Genomic DNA, 16630 nt, shown 5'->3' with positions numbered 1-16630 from the left:
TGGAGGCCTAGATAAAAATATTTGACATAGACAATACGTTAATTTTTTTAGCCAAAAAATAAACATTCACATTGGATTAAATGACAAAAAGCTCCACAAAGTTTGATACCCAATTTCTCCCAAGAGTACCCATGTGTGTTGGTAAATTGCTGTTTGAGCATATGGCACCGCATAGAACAGAAGAATTGCCACTAAGAGCAGATTTACATTTTACAGGCTTATTTTTTCAGGATTAGATCCATTTTTCAAGTACAACATTAAGGGGGTTTCACTAGCTAATTCATGAGATTTTATGAACTCTTTCTTGTGGGGGTTCAGAAAATCATTAATTCTGGATTAGGGTTTTAAACTTTTTTCATACAATACCATACAATAGCTTTTTTCATTCACCGTACCATAAAAGTAATATTTTATATTTATTCTATGGGTCCTCATAATTACGGTGATAATCTATTTATTTAGCTATTTATGGTTGACTTCTATTCATAATACAGAACTGACAAGAGGCATACCATTTTTTATTTTTTGTATTCAGGGTTTTATTTTTTGCAGGACAAGCTGTACTTTTTATTGTATGGGTTGTTACAGATCTGTAATACCCAATATGTAATGTTATTGTGGGCATTTTCTAAAGACAGCTATGGGTCCAATACAACTGTATTGCAGTATGTGGCATTTTTGCACACTAAACATTACAATGAGCCACAGGCTAGCATGGCAACCGAACGCCGCCCCCCGCCCCTCCGTTTGGGGGAGTGACGATCGGACGTAAGATGGCGGCGCTCATGCAAAGTTGCTGGCGGCAAACAACAGGTTAACACCCACAATGTTTGCGATATGCAGCAAAGCCCATCTCTGCGATATGCAGCAAAGCCCATCAGGCAGAGCCCTCTTCATACACCCTTTATAGCTCCGTGGCAGATATATCCGTTACGGAGCGTGAAGGGGTTAATAAGTCAGGTGGATCATGTGGTATGGCATCACTGATGGATCCTGATGATCATATCACTGATGGGCATAGATTGTAATAATCAGCAATATAACATAAGACAAAGATAAATAATAACAATAATACAATAATTATAAGAATTTCACAATCAAGCTTATCATTTTATAAGGTTGTTGTTTCTATGGATGACTATTTTTATTTGTATGATTTTATAAGCCCCTCCATTATTACATTAAAGATTGCAGTTGCTTTGTAAACATACATTTGTTATTGCCTACAAAGCATTCAGCGCAGGAGACGCACAGTACAGCAGACAGATTACCTTGATTAGACTAGAGACACTTGGGAAAATTATATTAATATCCAAGGGAAATAAGTAGTTGCTTTGTTTACCGTCTTGTTATTTGAAGACGTCTAGTAACATTGGGAAAGGATGTCTGCAAATTAGCTGAATGAGAGACAGATTTAACTCAACACACTGACATCATCGTCTAAATAACATAAGTTGCCAATGGACTCTATTCAACAAACAAAGCAAGACAGGACAGAAGATAAAATCTAATGTGCATGTGTTTGTTGAACTCACGGACATTAGTATGGAACTGGTTCCCCTGTGCAGTATTACCAGCTCCCTCTTTTCCGGGAAGCATTTATGCTTGATTTTGGAATATGTAATGCTTTTTACTTTACAGGCGGTCCCCTACTTAAGGACACCCGACTTACAGACAACCCATAGTTAGAGACGGACCCCTCTGCCCACTGTGACCTCTGATGAAGCTCTCTGGATGCTTTACTATATTCCCAGACTGCAATGATCAGCTGTAAGGTGTCTGTAATGAAGCTTTATTGATAATTCTTGGTCCAATTACAGCAAAAATTTTGAAACTCCAATTGTCACTGGGACAAAAGAAAAAAAATTGTCTAGAACTTCAATTATAAAATATACAGTTTCGACTTACATACAAATTCAACTTAAGAACAAACCTCCAGACCCTATCTTGTATGCAACCCGGGGACTGCCTGTAGTATTAGTGTGCTTTACTATTCTTCAACTGCAAACTGGCATTGTGCATGGTGAACTCTAGTTTGACTTGAGTCCTAGAGACAATATGGAACTTGATATTAATAATACCCTATGGGTTTCAGGCCATTTTTTTTTTATCACTTATCCTCTTGGTACGTTATCAATATCAGAATGATGTGTTTGTGACATCTAGAACCTCCACCCATTTGAAGAAATCATAGGCTTTTGATGTCATATCCATTAGTCACATAGCCGTGTGTAGTTCAGTCCCTTTAAATTTGTTTTCCATCAAACAAGTTAGGTATTTAGTGTTGATACTCTAAGTGCTTACATCCCCTATTGGTGCCGTCAAGTGAACACCTCACCATAACCCGCAGCACTAGGGCTGGGGCAAGATATTCTGGTACCCTAGGCAGAAAAGACCTTGGCGACCCCCACCTCCAAAAATATCTACTCCAAAATAATGCCTCCTTACCCAGCCGACAGCTATGTTGTGTATTATGTAGCACATATATAATATTACTACCATACAGAGCATATATAATATTAATAGCAGGCCGAATGTAAATATAATAGTAGATCCAGGCAGAGCCCACATAGTACATCGCTATCAGACAGAACGTATATACTCCATCACTATCAGGCAGAGCCCATATAGTACATCGCTATCAGACAGAACGTTTATATTCTATCACTATCAGGCAGAGCCCACATAGTACATCGCTATCAGACAGAACGTATATATTCCATCACTATCAGGCAGAGCCCATATATTACATCACTATAGGGAAGAGCACACATAGAACATCGCTATCAGGCAGAGCGTACATAGTACATCGCTATCAGACAGAGCACATATGTGCACGGGCACTTCCTCCTCCCCCCCACCTGGGGTAGAGAGGTAAGAAGTCAGAATTCCTGGCCTCTAAACCGGGAATGGCACAAAAATCACTGCTTGTATGTCTGTTTACAGGCGTTCAAGCTGTGATAACTCTCCCCCTGTATGTATGTCCTTTTTTTGGACTCTTTCCGAAAATGTAAGCCACTCAGAAACAGAAAGGCATTGCATAAATATCAATTTCCCAGTATGTTGTATATCCATGAATCTGTACATCTGTGTTCTGAGTATTCTGCTGATATATTAAGTGTGGATAATATTTAATTCCACCGGGGTTGTTGAGGCTCAGATAATGGCATTATATTAGTGACCGGCTATTAATGTAGTATTGCGTTTGGCTGGATCCCCCAATACTGCAGGAATAATGTGATTCTGCTTGGAAAGATGTGCCCTGTGATTCAGGATAACTGTTTATGAGATTATGTGGAAATGCCTATAATTACTAGTTTGCTAATCATATTATTCATTCTGCTATAACCATAAGTAAATGGAAGAGGTAAAAGTACAAAGTAAATGCACAGAAATTTATATGTTTTCTTTCTTGGCTACCAGAGTGAGTGGCATACAGACCATGTGGCAGGGAGTGATTGAAAATATTGGACCAATATATTAGCACTAGAGATGAGTGAACATACTCGTCCGAGCTTGATGCTCGTTCGAGCATTAGCGTACTCGAAACTGCTCGTTGCTCGGACGAATACTTCGCCCGCTCGAGAAAATGGCATCTCCCGCCGTTGTGATTTTTGGCAGCCAGAAACAGAGCCAATCACAAGCCAGGAGACTCTGCACTCCACCCAGCATGATGTGGTACCCTTACACGTCGATAGCAGTGGTTGGCTGGCCTGATCAGGTGACCCTGGAATAGACTAGCCCCTGCCCGCGCTGCTCGCATCATTCTCTGTCTGGATGCCGCTAGGGAGAGAGCTGCTGCTGGTCAGGGAAAGCGTTAGGGTGTTCTATTAGAATAGTGTTAGGCAGGAGTGATTCTACAAGAACCCAACAGCCCTTCTTAGGGCTACAATAACGTTTTATTTTACTTTTTTTTGGTTTGCCTGTGGCTGGGCTTGCTGCCATTAGTAGTGCAGCTAGTACCATATTGTGAGTAATTTTCAGGGAGACTTGCTACCGTTGTGTTTAGCTCTTAGTGACACACATATCCACCTTAAACACCAAAGTGGGACAATTTATTAGGGGTTTGATTAGAATTAGGCAGAGTCTGCTGATTTATTTTTTTTTACCTTTATTTCTTTTTATAACTCAAAGTCATCAGGCACAGCACAAAATCCAGTTGTGTGCTGTCAGTGTAGGTTAGAAATTAGCCATAGCAATAGGATAGCATCGTTTTGTTTAAAAAAAATAAATAAATAAAAATAAATTAAAAAAAAAAAATTTTAAGTTTACACTTTAATTTGAAAAATGTTTAACCCGAGGGCTAGGGGTAGAGGACGAGGGCGTGGATGTGGGTGTCCAACTACTGCAGGGGTCAGAGGCCGTGGTCCTGGGCGGGGTGAGACACCACCTGCTGATGACGGAGCAGGGGAACGCACCCTTAGGTCTGTTTCTCAGCGCATATCGGAGGAGGTGGAGGAGGATGAGGAGGAAGAGGAGGAGAATGTTGGCGAGACAGAAGAGGGGACCATTGTTCAGTCCTTCACTGTTCAGCGTGTATGGGCAGAAGAAGAGGAGTTGGAGGAGTTGGAGGAGGAGGAAATGGGCAGTCAGGCCAGTGAGGGGAGTGAATTCTTGCGCGTTGGGACTCTGGCACATATGGCAGATTTCATGCTAGGCTGCCTATCCCGTGACCCTCGCGTTCAAAGAATTTATTCCAGCACCGATTACTGGGTATTCACTCTCCTGGACCCACGGTACAAGCAAAATCTTTCCACTCTCATCCCTGGAGCACAAGCTGAAACAGTATTTCCCTTCTGACAGCGCTAGCGGCAGAGGGCGTACTTCTGCGGGACAAGTAGCGAGGGAGAGTAGGCGAGCAGGCAGCTTTTACAGCACTGGCAGGGGTACGCTTTACAAGGCCTTTGCCAGTTTTATGTCACCCCAGCAAGACACTGTCACCTGTCCCCAGTCTCGGCAGAGTAGGGCTGATCTTTACAGAAAGATGGTGAGGGAGTACGTAGCTGACCATACCATCGTCCTAAATGATCACACAGCTCCCTACAACTACTGGGTTTCAAAGCTGGACATGTGGTACGAACTGGCGCTGTACGCCTTGGAGGTTCTTGCCTGCCCTGCCGCTAGCGTGTTGTCCGAGCGGGTTTTCAGTGCAGCTGGTGGCATCATCACCGATAAGTGTACACGCCTGTCGACTGACGGCGCTGACAGGCTGACGCTTATCAAGATGAATAAAGCCTGGATTTCACCGGATTTTCATTCTCCACCAGGTGAAAGAAGCTCAACCTGAATAATGTATGCACTCCTCCTCCTCATTGTCCTCCTTCCCCTCCTCTTTGTACACTAAAGCAGAGGAAACTGGCTATTTTTTGCCAGGGCCAACTGGCTCTAGCTATAGTGCTCTATGTATTTAATTTTTCTGGAGGGCCACCTATACGGTCCTCTGTTTTAAGCAATTTTTGGGAGTGCCACATACAGGCACTCAATTTATTTAATTTTTCTGGAGGACCACCTACCTGCTCCTCTGGTTTGAAAACTTTTTTGGACTGCCACATACAGGCACTATCCAAATTAAATTGTCTCCATAGCAGCCTCCACATGTCGTCTTTTTAGCTGGCTCCACACGTTGTCTCCATTGCTACCTCCACACGTCATCGCCATAGCTGCCTCTAAAAGTCGTCCATATAGCTGCCTCCATACATGGTCTCCTTATCAAACGAACTGTGTCAGGCAGAATTTTGGGTTGTTTTCATGGCTTCCACATCAAACTTGTTAACATTGTCGCCATCCTGCTGTGTTATCCACAAAATATACTGGCAAACTTTTATTATTTACCGATATTATTTCAGCGCTTCTTGCGCTTCTGTTTACATTCCCCTCACCCGCCATATCCCAAACCTATAAGAACGCTACTATACTTGATCTTATACAAAAGGTTCTTAGAAGTGCTGTTTGGGGAGTAGCCTAGAGACAGGGGCTTGGATTGGCGAAAGCTCGCCTGGCAGCGGAGCGCCAGCTCCATCTCAAGATCCAACTAACATAGTTTTAACTGCAGCACCTTTAATCTACTACCAGTTCACTGCCTCCATACATGGTCCCCTTATCAAACAAGCTGTGTCAGGCAGAATTTTGGGTTGTTTTCATGGCTTCCACATCAAACTTGTTAACTTTGTTGCCACCCTGCTGTGTAATCCACAAAATATACTGGCAAACTTTTATTATTTACCGATATTATTTTGGCGCTTCTTGCGCATCTGTTTACAATCCCCTCACCCGCCATATCCCAAACTTATAAGAACGCTACTACACTTGATCTTATACAAAAGGTTCTTAGAAGTGCTGTTTGGGGAGTAGCCGAGAGACAGGGGCTTGGATAGGCGAAAGCTCGTCTGGCAGCAGAGCGCCAGCTCCATCCCAAGATCCAACTAACATAGTTTTAACTGCAGCACCTTTAATCTACTACTAGTTCACTGCCTCCATACATCGTCCCCTTATCAAACGAGCTGTGTCAGGCAGAATTTTCAGGTGTTTCACCAGATACATAGTGGAACTCGGCCCATCTGTCCCCGCCATGCTGGAGACCTGAAGTTGCAATCATAGCATCGCAATATGGATGCCCCATACTGTCGCTCTTAATCATGGAACCATTTCCGTAAAAACAATTAAAAATAGAACCACTATGCTATTCCATTATTCCTAGGTGAAATATTCAAACGACCCGCCTGCTTTGAAAATTAGAATTTTTTCAAAGTAAACGCTTCTGGCCCGCAGGCCCATTTTGGGTGGGGAGGAGCCGAGAGACAGGGGCTTGGACAGGCGAAATCTCGCCTGGCAGTGGTCCCCCAGCTCCATCCCAAGATCAGGCAGCCTCAGAGGCATCCATGCATGCTGCCCCTGCTGTTTCCTGTCCATTTTGCCTCCACGATCCTCCACAGCGTCCACCAATGTCTCATTTCAACTCTCTATACCCCAGACGCTGGAGCACGAGAGGATATGCAGCACATCATCCCCTTATCAAACGAGCTGTGTCAGGCAGAATTTTCAGGTGTTTCACCAGATACATAGTGGAACTCGGCCCATCTGTCGCCGCCATGCTGGAGACCTGAAGTTGCAATCATAGCAGCGCAATATGAATGCCCCATACTGTCGCTCTTAATCATGGAAGTCGTCACCATGGCTGCCTCCACATGTCGTCCCCTTATCAAAATAGCTGTGTCAGGCTCATTTTTCGAGTGTTTCACCAGATACGTTATGGAACTTGGTCACTATGTCGCCACCATGCTGTGTTATCGACTAAATATACCGTCAACCTTTTGTTCACATAGGAAATCATTTCAGCGCTTCTTGCTCACCTACTTTGGTGAAGCCTGAGTCCATTTAGGGTATGTCGCCATGACACTCTCTAGCCTGCCGCTGCTGCCGTTGCCTCTGCATGCCGTCCCCTATAGTGTCAGGGTCAATTATTGCATGTTTTAGATGCTATCTAGCCTCATTCGGTCACTCTGTCATGGCCATGCTGTTGCCCATAATTTTGGCATAATGGTGCGGTTAAGCAGCCTCAGAGGCATCCATGCATGCTGCCCCTGCTGTTTCCTTGCCATTTCCGTGGTGTTTCCATCCTTTTCTGAGGTTCCCAGGTGTTTGGCCAAGCTTCCCTGTGCAGAGCCTTGGTCCCCTTGAAAAATGCTTGAGTCTCCCATTGACTTCAATGGGGCTCGTTATTCGAGACGAGCACTCGAGCATCGGGAAAAGTTTGTCTCGAATAACGAGTACCCGAGCATTTTAGTGCTCGCTCATCTCTAATTAGCACCTTTCCTTTAATTTGATTAAAAGTCTGTAATACAGGTTAATTCCCTTTCTGTTGGATGTCAGAAACCAGTGAAAGAAAATGAAGTGCATCATTATCCTACTGGGGCCTGACAGCAAAAAAAAGTTGGAACACTCTGTTGGCGCCGTGCAGAGGGTGCCAGATTCTAACTATGGCACACCCTGCATAATTCACAGGCACCTAGTGCAGTGTACACTGTTTTATCCCAGTGCCACAGCCATGCATGCCCAAGCCATCACACTACCTCAGCTCATGTGGTATGCTTTGGATCATTCTTTCCATCATTCTGATAGAGTTAGATTTTGGTTTCTTGGTTTAAAGAATGTTCTTCCATAACAGTGTTGGCTTTTCTTGATGTTTCTTTAGCAAAGTCCAATCTAGTCTTGTTATTCTTGAGGCTTATGAGTGACTTGCACCATGCAGTAAACCCTCTGTATTTACTTTCATGCAGTCTCTGTAGTAGATTCAGATATTGATACACTCTACATCCTGGAGAGTTGTGTTCACTTGGTTGGCTGTGAAGGGTTCTACTCTTCACTATGGAAATTAGTCTGCAATCATCCTCCACTGTTGTCTTCTGTGTGTCCAAGTCTTCTTCCAATAATGTGTTCACCAGTTCTTTCTTTCTCAGGATGTGATTAATTGTAGATTTTGCTAATTATCTCAAATGTTTTTTTCTTTTTTTGCAGCTTAAAGGACTACCACCAGGATGAAGGATTGTAAACCAAGCACACTGACATACTTGTGTACCCCTTCTGGCAGGATCTGATCTTCTTTTAACTTTTTATGCCCTTGTTTTTAAGAAGAAAAGGCTTTATGCAAATTAGCCCAAGGGGCTCCAGGCTCCATTAAAACCTATAGAGCCTGGAGCCCCTCAGGCTTATATGCATATTTTTAAAATCCTTTTTTTGTAAAAACCAGGCTATAAGAGGCTAAAAGAAGAACAGAACCTACCAGAAGGGACACACACTAGCATGTTGATGTGCTTGATATACAATCCTTCATCCTGGTGGTATATGTCCTTTAAGGATGACTTGTTTCACCTGCTCCTGCTGACTGCATGTTTTATTCACAGCAAAATCTTCCAAATACAAGCACCACACCTCAAATCATGTGTGGGGACTACTATATGCTGCTGGGGCATGTGTGGGGGCTACTTTATACTGATGGGCATGTGTGGGGGCTACCGTTATATTACTGGGGCATGTGTGGGGTCTACAATATATTTCTGTGTATGTGTAATTTACTATATACTGCTGGGTTTGTGTGGGGTCTGCTGTATACAGCTGGGTCTGTGTGGGGGGCTACTATATACTTCTGTGGCTACAATACACTGCTTGAGGCTAGTACATACTGCTGGGGCATTTGTGGGGGCTACTATATACTGCTGGGCATGAATGGGGTTTACTATGCACTGATGAGTATGTGTGGGGTCTGCTATATACTGCTGGGGCATTTGTGGGGTCTACTATATACTGCTGGGTATGTGTGGGGTTGATTATACACTGGTGGGTATTTGTGAGGTCTACTATATACTGCTGGGTATGTGTGGGCAGGGACGGTGTTAGGGGGTGGCAAACTGGCATTTGCCTAGGGCTCCCTTTCCTAAAGGAGCCCCCTGCATGTGGACTTTTTTGGGCAGAGGATGTATTGCTCTTTTAATACCCCTTGGTTAAATGCCTGGTTGAATGCTCCTGTTAGCAGGAGACACAGGTAATGGTCATGACACAATTGCTATGTGAAAAGGGCAGAGTTCACAGCATACACAGCAATCTTCTGCTTCAGCCAAGAATCTGCCGACTGCTACCGTGTTTCCCTGAAAGTAGGACAGTGTCTTACATTCTTTTTACCCTCAAAAGTGCCACTATGTCTTACTTTCGGGGTAAGTCTTATATTGGAAAAAAAAAATTAGATTTTTGTTTTAACTATAAAAACCACAGTATCCCACACATCTCCCATAGGGTTACAGCCCCATACAGTATCCCACACATCTCCCTTAGGGTTACAGCCCCATACAGTATCCCACACATCTCCCATAGGGTTGCAGCCCCATACAGTATCCCACACATCTCCCATAGGGTTACAGCCCCATACAGTATCCCACACATCTCCCATAGGGTTACAGCCCCATACAGTATCCCACACATCTCCCATCAATAGGGTTACAGCACCTGGTACCGTAATGGCGATCGGATAAATTCCTCTGCGGTGCTGGGTAGAGGTGTGGCTTCTTCTTCCTCGTGCAGGAGCCACTGGTCCAATCAGAGGCCGCACATGAGGGCACGGAGGCTGCCTGTTTCTGTATGCCGGCATCAAGCTCCCGCCCACCCTTAGGCCGGCTCCAATCCGCCCCCCCATACAGTACCTCCGCTTTCCACCCCTCCGCTCCCAGAACCTGCATCGTGCCCCTGCCGGCCGACATCAGACTGCTGCCAGCATCCAAAATCAACCAAAAATCTTATATGTAGATTATATGTAAATTAAAACACTTACATATACTAGTGACTTGTCCCACTCATAGTTATCCAAGTAATCAAATAGAACTAAGAGTGGGAAAAGTATGAAAAAAATGACAAATTGGAACCCCAAAAGTAAGTGGCTATATTTACACAACAAAAAACAGTAATGGTTTTTGGAATGTACAGAAGTAAAAATTGCATCTGAATAACACTGCATCCTTTAGAAGTTAATGCAAGTGCCGTGACTTTAAAAACCACACTACTTGGTGAACATCGATTATTTGCTGCACAAGAAGATTACCTCACCAGTTCTAAAGCTGCCCTAGATCTTTTACTTAAACTTCCATCTGTCTGCAGAAACCTATTTTCATGTTGTTCTCATTGAAATGCTTCCAAATAAACCGCTATTTTTGATGAATATCTTCATTGCAAAAACAATAATTACATGCTCTTCATGGTTTTCAGTGATAATGCTGTTTTAGGAATGACAGACTAAAGAATTGTCCGGTTATTGGAAATGTTATATAAAAATATATATAATACAGTAACTAGCATTACACTAGTGGATCTTAAAGGGGGTATTACTAACTGGCCATTTACATTTAAAGAACATCTACCATCAGAATATGGTGCCTCGGGCACCTTCCTCTGCTGCACCACTTACTGCTGTCTTCCGCACGCAGTCTCCAATGCCGGATTCTCCACAGCGACTGCCTCCTCCGATTCTGGACCTCTGATGTGAGTACCATGGCCCCTAGGGCCTATATCACAGTGATACTATATCTCCCTTAGCCCCGGCTGGGGTACAGTCCGGCCTCCCTGCAGAGGGCCAACATCTACCCATAGGAGGCCCGGCTACAAAAGGGACTCTCTTAAAGGGGCCTGACCCCTTATCTAATGATGCTGACCAGCCTGCTGAGTATCCAGGACAAACTGCCAAGAGGCCCAGGCTGTCCGGTGAGAACGCCCTGACAGCTACAGAGGTTGCCACCGCCAGCGTGGCAGCGCCCCCAAGAGCTACAGGTCAGTCCAGTAACAACAATCCTTCAGCTGTCAGCAATGAAGAAGTTACAGCTCCTGCGGTCATCATCATGCACTCCACAGTGCCCCAGCTACTGAAGGTCAGTCAGAGAAGTGCCTGCCTCCTTTCTTTGCTGAGATTCCTGCCGCCGCGGATGACCTCCCTGCAGTTCCAGCTCCAGCTTCTGGGTGTCCCATGTCAGCAGTTCCAGCTTCTACCACCAGATGTCTTCAGGTGACGGATCTCAACACTGCTTTCTTCACCCAGGCTGATGCTGCAGTTTCTGCTCCCATGTCTGCAGCCAATACTTTAGATCAGTGATGGCGAACCTATGGCACCGGTGCCAGAGGTGGCACTCGGAGCCATTTCTGTGGGCACTCAGACCATCGCCCCAGGACAGAGTTCACCAAATAAGACCAAATCTTCCTGCAGTCCGAGGCAATTTAAGCAATACTTCTTTGGAACTGCAGGAAAAGTGAGAAGGTGTTGACAGAACTGCATTATATTTGAAGCTCAAATATTCTAAATAAATGGATGGTCATATAATATTGTATTAAAGTTATGTAAGTATGAATTTGAGTTCTTGCAGTGAGTAGCCTAAATTGAACCTCTTGCATAAAATATGTTGCTATCACTTTTTTAATCAAAGAAGTCTAATTAATGGTTATTGTGGCTCAAGGGTCTCCTGGTTTAATGAGAGTCTAGATTATACGATCCTGCCTTGGAAATAAGTGTCGCTCAATGTACTGAGTTCTAGTTTAATTAATCTCCTTTAGTTACAGATCTGACAGAAATAAAACTTTGAATTGCACATAATGAAGTAAGGACTGAAGACAGAATTAGAAATGTTTTGTCCTCCTAACATGTAGTGTCTTTTAACAATGTCTTCAGTGACATTACTGAGGGCAAACGTTCACCGCTCTATTCTGTATCCAAATGCAAGAGGAAACCTCTGGTCTATTATCTTGGAAACAGGGTGTATCCTACTGTGACTAAATATATCTCCTGGAAAGCAATTTGGTATGTAGCATTACATGGGAAGGAAAGGAAGATAACAGTGACTTGCATTGGAAATGCCCTTTTCCAGTTTATATTAGTGGGAACACAACTGGGATACAAATAAGCATCGTGTTTATTTATACAAATTTCAGATCAAAACAATTCCGATTAAACTTCTGTGGGCAAACAATTGGTTTATCTGTAAGTTCCATCCTGGTCTCCATTTGGTTTCCAGCATAGTTGTACTACCATAGCCTCAAACGACACAAGGGAGGATGGGAGTGGTGAAGGCTGCTTTAGACAACAACATTTAATTCCCAAATCCCAGAGACAATTACTATTTAGATAAACTTTTTTTCTGTGTATTTTGGCTGATATTTGGGTCCTATTATATTATGTCTAAATTAATGTTGTAAAAAATGTACATTTGTAAGGTTAAAAAATAAGATAAAATTTCATTTTATATCTAGATGAAAGTATAGGCTCAGCATGAAAGATACGGTTGATTTCAGATGGGTGTACTGCAGCTATTTGTAAAAATTGTGTATTCATACCCCTTGAAGTTCTACTAAACTGAATATAGATCACTATTGGATTTTGTGGTAATCTCAGTTGGGGGGGGGGGGTTTGATAAAATATTCAACTTTTTTTAAATAAATGAATAGTTCACGTGAAGAAGGCTTCTGGAGAGACAGAGGAAGAAACATATTTTGCTACTTTCCACTGACTTACTTTCTCACTCTCACAGTGATGGATATATGTTACTAATAGTACAGTGTATGTGTTTCTTTCATCTTCCTTCAGTAGATTTCTACTCCCCCTTCCCTCTTAATCGACTTTTATGTTAGAATTAAATCTGTAATTAGGGTTAACAGTCCATATAGGTTCTGCTAGCGATATCAAAATCAGTGAAGAGAAGTAGGACAACAACTTTAAAAATGGAAAAGAAACATTTACAATCTTACAAGGTCTCTTATCTGTACTTGTAATACTTATTTTGTTTTTGTTTAACAAATGGTAATTAATTGATATATAGACGTTCAGCGGTGATATCACATTGACAGAGTGCACCCACTGCAGCCTAATAAAGGTCACCGCATGCTGTAGCCGGTGCACACTGTCGAAATGAGGCTATTGGCTATTGTTCTTTATTTCTCGGCGTTCGTTATATGGGTCAGATCATACAAATATAGTGATCCCTGACATCCCCTTTGACACAGCATACTGTATAAAATAAAGACTTGTATTCATGCTTTGAATGTGCTTTTGTTACAGTAAGGCTCCTTGTAGGGATGAGCGCTCCCTGCCCTCTCCAAAGAAAGGTGAGGGGCTGCGCTGTAAAATAGTCCTATATTTTTTGGCGCAGGCACCCAGCAGTAAGACAGTGAGGCAGTGTGTGCTCATCACACCGTAATTGTGTGCCATAAACGTCCATGGGGGCCATGATGCGACCATAGCAACAGCCCCCATCTGTTTGTCTGCAAGGGGCCTAACACCGATGGTTGTACTGAGCAGGAAGATGCAATGTGCCATTCACTAATTTCATCCACATGTAACTCCTTAGATCAGTAACTTTGGCTGCCAGGGCCATGAAAAAGATGAACTTACACCATAACATCTAATTGTTTGACAATTATTTTCTGGGCTTTGATAAGTTTTCTTTCTCACCCCAAACAACTCTTTAAATGTGAGGGGACTTTGTATGTGCCTATAAATTTGCATTTCAAGATGCGTTCGAGATTTATCAGAAGTTTCTTAGAGCAAAACGGTTTTGTTGCCCTCGGTGACTGATCAGTGCTGAACTTCCATTTTATAAACAGCTGGAGAAATTGAAAGCTGAGCTCTGATTGGTTCTCATGGGAAACTACAACAGTTCAGCTCTCTCTTAAATCTCCCCCATAGATTCTTTTTCCTTTTTATAATAGTAGTAACTTTCAAAGCCTTTATTCCAGGTCATCTGTTTTTCTAATCAAATGTGAATGTAAAACAAATCAGGAAGGCTGAATTTTAATAGAAATATTGTATAATTACGAGATTTAGATAATTAACAAAGCATATGATTGGATGTTTGTTAATGAACTCTTATATTTTTTAAGTCTGGTTGCTGAATCTATTTGGACCATGGTAAACAGATTCTTACCTACATTTGCTAATATGAGGTACGTTTAAATTGTACATGTGAGATCCCACATGACAGAGACAAATCTGTACCTTTTAATAACACAAATGCTCCTTTAATTCCTTTTGCCATCTATTACTCAGTTCTTATCTGATTGGACTTTAAATTTGAACTATGTGTTTACAATGGGGAGGTTTATCAAAATTGGCATTTAACATATGCCAGTCTAAATCTCATATGAGCTAAAGTCAAGTTCAGCTGATTTACAAAACATAAATTACAGTAAGAGTATTTTAGTTTATATCAGTAGTAGTTTGTGCTTAGCCATGATCGTAGAACACATGAACCTGGGTTGCCACTGCAGAAATAAACATAGTCACTTTTCCCCGTTCCCCTCAGCCATCCTCTTGTCTACTTCAGCTTTACATAGCTTTGAAGCAGGTGGGCACAATGATATCATCCCATCAATACTGCCGACCTCAGATCCAGACACATCCTTGGCATAGAAAAGGGACCAGGGAAAGGTGATTTTATTATTTTTCACAGCAAAAATGGCAATAAGGAGGGGTCATGTTACAGAAAATAGACATAAATTTGGGGGACTTCAAAAAGGCGTCATTATAAGAAATAAGCTTTTGAAAAGGTGACATTATAAGGAAGGGGCTACAGAAAAGGAGGAATTGTAAGGAGGGTATGTCAGTGGAAGTGACAGGGGGTAAGGCCGACCCTGGGGTGAGGAGGGCTTTATATAAAATAAACATGAGGGGGCTGTATATAGAATAACCATGAGTGGGTATGTATATTAAATAACTATGAAGGGGCTGTTTGGTATGATAAACTAGGGAACATTTTAGGGAACAGAAGACTTTTTTAGTTTCTAAATTTTTAATGCCGCCATGTGAGTTCACTGCAAAGGGCCCACTGAAGCTCTGTCGCCCAGGGGCCTACAAACACCTGGAACCGACCCTGACGGGGGGGCATTATATAGTTTGCAGTAAGGGTTGAGTATTATATTTTACAACGTAAAAGTGGGACTTGCAGACTGGAAATGTCTGGCTCTGCCCTCTTTCTCACTGATCCCTGTAAAACATTTTTTTCCTGCAGATGCTCCCCAATAGGTAGGGGACCACTGATGTAGAGCATATTGAGAATACAGAGTGTTGCATGTGACTATAACTGTTCAGTATCTTCAAAAACAGGAAGAAAAATGTCAAATACTGATAAATACAGGATCTATCTCGCTTGTTGTAAGCTAAAGTAATTAAGATCATAGGGAACTGTGGGGATATCACATTCCTGCCACTAGGGCTTCCTCCAGGGAATACAGCTGTTTATGAATGTTAATAGAGGTATCTCACAAAATGAACATTTTAGATATTTGGAGTATGCTAGCAAATGGCTGAATACAATCCCTGACTTTGTAAGAAAGAGCTCTGAGACTGTTACAACATTTAAATGCAATACTTTGCATTCCATTAATATATTACTGTAAAGAATTGTAATAGAAACTGCCCTGTATGTTAACTTAACCATGAGCCATGTCTGACTAGGGATGAATATTTAATGATACATGTGTTTCACTCATTAATTAGATTATTTTTTTTTTTCAAATTATTCTCAGTGACGGGTTTTGAGGAAACTGTCATCTCATTAATTCTATTTTTAATCCTTGCATAAACCATGAAATAATGGGAAATCTAGGTCAGAAAGGATTTAATTCTCATGATATGTGGTATAAGCTTCCAGATGTTGATCTAAACAAGTCAGTTAGCAGGGTAACAGATCAATCAGATCAAAAGCAATTTAGTTACCTGCGATGACTTATTTTGAGGGAAATATAGATTAGAATGCAGGTAACCTATCTGAACATCATTTTGTTGTCACTATGCAGCTCAGTTTAGGTAAATTCCCTTAATCATTCTGTGCACCATGCAGTCTTTAGGAATTACATTCCTTTATAAATGGCGGGAAAGAGAAACTTACAGATAGACTATCATTCTTTATACCATTACAGTAAATGCCAGATCATTGCAATTTTGGACAAGGAATTTCTATAATATCTGTAATCCCATGTGCACTCCGCACACTGGAGTCCTTGCATTATACAGCAATTTCATGCAAGGACTCCCTCTCTGCATGCTGAATTGCTTCACTGGCACTGCAGTTTGGCCAGCAGAAATTGGGGCACATTTACTTACTTCGGGTTT

This window comes from Engystomops pustulosus, chromosome 4 (genome assembly GCF_040894005.1).
Source record: "Engystomops pustulosus chromosome 4, aEngPut4.maternal, whole genome shotgun sequence".
Taxonomy (NCBI): domain Eukaryota; kingdom Metazoa; phylum Chordata; class Amphibia; order Anura; family Leptodactylidae; genus Engystomops; species Engystomops pustulosus.
The sequence above is the reverse complement of the archived record's forward strand: the minus strand, read 5'-3'. Positions refer to the sequence as shown.